The 4,592-nt window shown below is 36.0% G+C and overlaps 1 non-coding gene across 1 annotated transcript; it reads left to right on the top strand.

Annotated features, from left to right (window-relative positions):
* Positions 1-2,755: 2,755 nt before the first annotated feature.
* On the top strand, positions 2,756-2,862 carry LOC116884113. The gene has a single exon (XR_004385844.1). It is a non-coding gene; the product is annotated as a U6 spliceosomal RNA (small nuclear RNA).
* Positions 2,863-4,592: the final 1,730 nt, after the last annotated feature.

Here is a 4,592-nt window from a genome sequence, read left to right as displayed (position 1 = left end):
AATAATACACTCAAACAAATATACAAAATATTGAACAAATATAGGACACCCACTCACTCAATCACAGGGCTAGATATTGTTTGCTGTACTAATTTGTACAAGGTTTCAGAGATGGCAGAAAACTTAATTTTTCATGCTAAATTCACATAGTTCAGACCTAATTGACTCTTACAGATCAAGTGAGAAACCCTATTCTGCAACCAAAAAAAACTTGCAATTAAGGAATTCCAATTTAAAGCTCATTTCTGTAATTGAGCAGAGATGTAATCAAGCTTAAAGAGAAGAAAAGAAAAAGATGCATACAGTTATTTAGGGAAACAGGCATAGTTATACTAAACTTCAATAATTTAAGCATTGTGCCTGTGTTTCCATAAAGCATATACATTTTCCATTACTCTTTCCAAGAAAAATAGAAAAAGTCACCTTGCCAGTCAGATGCAAGCAATTAAAATTCAAAGTGGATATTATTTGGAAACATGCAGGTATATAAACCACTGCAATCTGTAATATATGTGTTTAAAATGTTTGATATTGATTTACAAAATTAAGTTTACATTACTTTGTGACATTACAATGCTAACATATGCCACCAAGAATAATACAAAACAAATAATACAATGTTGATAGCAGGTATCTTTTGGGCATTGGACTGGTTGTGGAACATGGTAATATCTAGAAAACTATTCAGCAGATAGAATGTGTGCAGACTACTTGCTAAACATGCTCCTACTTTATCTGATGCAACTGATCCCCCAAAACCATGAAGGTAGAAAGGTAAAGGTTAGAGAGATGGGACAAGAGAGGATGATAGATGTGAAAATGACCAAAATTAATCCAGTGATTCAAAAATCTATGCAGCAAATTCTCGAAGAATAAGAAGGGGAAGCCCTTGGTCCTGCCAAAGCTGGACCCACAGTGTAGGGGATTGTTGAGGAGGGAGGTAATGGGAGGTGGAAGGGGAGGGAAACACTCATCTAGAAGGGGAGATGGAGGGGTTAGAGGGCTGATGGACAAGAAACCGGGAAAGGGAATAACATTAGAAATGTATATAAGAAATACCCAATTTAATAAAAATAGAAGGAAAAATTTTAAGTAAAATTAAGAGTCATCTATGATCTCTTCTAAGATTTATTTTTACTTACATATATGCTTGTATGATTACGTTTGTATGTGTCCATGTGTGCATGCATGGGGGTGCACTCACAAATGTAGAGGTCATTGTGGCAGCCAGAATAGGATGTTAGTTACCAGGATCTAGTTGTGGTTGGTTGTAATCCATACCATGCTGGTGTTGGTGCTGGGAACCAGTCTCCAGTTTTCTTAGCTGCTGAGCCATCTCTCTGACTTCTCATGATTCTCTTGAAATTATCATGAAGAGATCTAACCATCAATTTCTTTTTTGTTAGGGAATTTTAATTTATCTCTACCTTTTTAATTTTTTTCACCTACTCACTTTTACTTCCTGTTCTCTGCCCTCCTTCCAGTTACCCTTCCAACAATGCTTCACCCATCCCTGCTCCCCTTCTGTGACTGGGTGGAACACCCTGGGTATCCCCTAACCCTGGCACATCAAGTCTCTGAGAAGCTAGGTGCATTCTCTCTCAATGAGGGAAGACAAGGCATCCCAGCTAGAAGAACATATCCCACATACAGGTAACATCTTTTGGGATAACCCTGGTTCCGGTTTCTTGGGACACACACACACACACACACACACACACACACACTCACACACAATCAAAATAACAGTCACTAACCTTCATTTTTAAAAGCACTGTAGTTTAGCAGTTTCCTGATGCAGCAGGCATTCCTATGTTGCCTAAGAGAAAAGAGCAAGTTGTATATGTATGAGAGGCTTCACACATCAGCTGATAGAAACACATGCAGAAACCCACAGCCGAACATCAGGCAGTCTTGTGGAAGAGTCTGAGATAGAATTGAATGAGCTGGAGGGGTCAAGGAAACCACAAGAAGACCTACAGAGTCAACTAAGCTGGGTCCATGGGGGCTCACCAAGCCTGGACGACCAAGCAGAGTGCATGGCAGGGTTGGACCTAGGACCCCTTACACATTTGTAAGTATACAGCATAATCAAGTTAGGGGACTTATGGGTCCCCTAACAAGTGAAGGGAGGGTGTCTTGGACTGTGTTCTCTGGCTATCGCATCCTGTTCCCTAACAGGAATGTCTGGTTTGTTCTCAGTGGAGATGATTTGCTTAGGGCTACTGCAACTGGATGTCCCAGAATTGTGTGGTACCTGAGGGGCAGAACCCCTTATAGAAGGGGAAAGAAGTAACAAGGAGGGACAGGACTAGAGGAGGAGTGCAGAGATGCCACTAATCAGGGATGTAAATTGAGAGGAATACATTAAGTAAAAAAAGAAACCATGTAGGTAACAATAATGAAATTTTTAGACAAAATAAATTGTACAATTATAGATAAATCTAAATTTAATCATGCCAGCAGTAAGAAAGATGTCTCAGTTTTTATGAGAACTTGTAAAGGAACAGAGGTCAGTTCTCAATACCCACAATGTGTCTCACATGCTTATCAGACACACATGTGGCACACATATATGCATTCAAGTGAAATAGTCATACAAATGTAATAAAATAAATAATAAAAAATAATAGTATAAAAGTGAAAATTTTGTGTTCAATATATCAGGAAATCAATGCTATAAATTTTTATAACATTAGTTTGTAGATCTGAAGAAAACGTGTAGTGATCATAAGACACTAAGAATACCATACAAGTGATCATTTCTGCAGCACATATACTAAAATTAGAATGATACAGAGAAGATTTGCATGGCCCTTGCACAAAGATGACATGTAACTTTGTGAAGTGTTTCATATATTTTTCTAATGAGAGACAGAAAGGTAGTGGATCGGAATGTGAGGGAAGGTAGGGAAGGACTTGGAGTAGAAGGTAAGATATACCATAATCAGGCTATATTATGTGGGAAACAAATCTAGTTTCAATAAAAGGTAAAAAAGTGTAAATAGCATTTAATAGTAATAGTTACCTCATAAGGCAAGAGATGGATATATGATTATAAACAACACACATACTTTTCCTATATTTTATAACATTTTATTTCTTAAACTGGATAAAAGATATATTGGTGTTTCTAATTTCATTGTCTATGAAATTGTATAAATTTAAAAAACAACTCTTTAGTTTTCTTAAATAAAGTATTTTAAAAAATGTAACCCTTAAAATATACAGAGATTTTTGAACTGTCTAATGCTGCATATCAAACTACTTCTATAGGTAGAAGTTAAAAAGACAAACTATTTCTTGGGAGTACACAAATTACATCTTTAGGTTTTATTGAAATTACTTGATATTTCTTATACTATGTGACCCAAGGACAATGAATTGATTATATTTCACATAATTAATAAAATATCAGCTTTAAGATATGTAAAATATTAATGTCCAATGGCCTATAACATGCATCAGTTTATTTCCTATAATATATTCTTAGATTTAAAGCTTAGCAGTGCTAGCTTAAAATACTTGGTTTAACAAAATTCTTTCATGCAAAGGAAAATTCTTTCAATAAATCAACTTCTTACCGCTCACTGAGCAATAATTTTTCTGAGAATCCACAAGATAGACTCAGGACTTTATTGTGGAGGTAATACCAGAAACTAGAAACTGGTAGAAACTACCATACCAGGATATATTACTGAGATTACCATAGGTTTTTAACATGTAGCAAAAGCCTGGTTTCTTAAAGGGTATTTTTCTTTCTGCTTTATAAATACTGAAAGGATGAATAATTTATATATCACTCTTGTTTTCCATGATTAAATATTGACCCTTAGGGCACCAACTCTTCTGTACTACTTATTTTCACCATTAACTTGTTTTTAGGTCATGAGCATCAGATCCTAAGAGAATAGTGACTGCCCCCATGGCAAGGCAGTGGCATATCTCAATAAGTCTTCCTACAGTGTACATTAAGTCCTCTCCTTTGTGACTCACAAGAATGATTAGTAGCCATTATTCTTCCTGGAGGGCCACCAGACTTCCAAACAGAAAACTGATGCTTAGCAAATATGTGAAAGTGAAGAAACAACCTGGCACAAGCAGTAATCAAAAGCTGAACGCATCTAGACTGGATTCATGACAAAGGGCAGTAGTGAAGGCAATTCTGAAGCAGTGTACCTTATGCTGCCGGAGAGATATGTTTATAGCTATGCTGCATATCATTTGACTTCTACTTCAATAGTTGCCAAAATTATGATGAAGTTTTTGAAGAAATACTGAGAAGACAGCAATAAAAAAGGAAAGGTTCTAGAAATATTTGTGCCATTAAATTTGGGTCCCAATCCCTGTCAATTTGTCTAGTTACTGGCAATCTGCTATAACCATGAGAGATAGTTATAAAAAACTGTAAAATACTTGGAAAGCTAAGGTAGGAGGATCCCTGAGTTTAGGGCTAATGGGTATCAGATTAACCTGAGCTTCATAGCAAGACACTCTGTTAAGAATGAAGGTAAATATATATAGAAATATACTTTATTTCCACAAAATAACTGTATAACAATATTTCATGGTGGAGGAATCTTATCAATATA

Source organism: Rattus rattus, chromosome 14 (genome assembly GCF_011064425.1).
Source record: "Rattus rattus isolate New Zealand chromosome 14, Rrattus_CSIRO_v1, whole genome shotgun sequence".
In the NCBI taxonomy this organism is placed as follows: Eukaryota; Metazoa; Chordata; class Mammalia; order Rodentia; family Muridae; genus Rattus; species Rattus rattus.
This window is presented reverse-complemented; position numbering and strand designations above follow the sequence as displayed.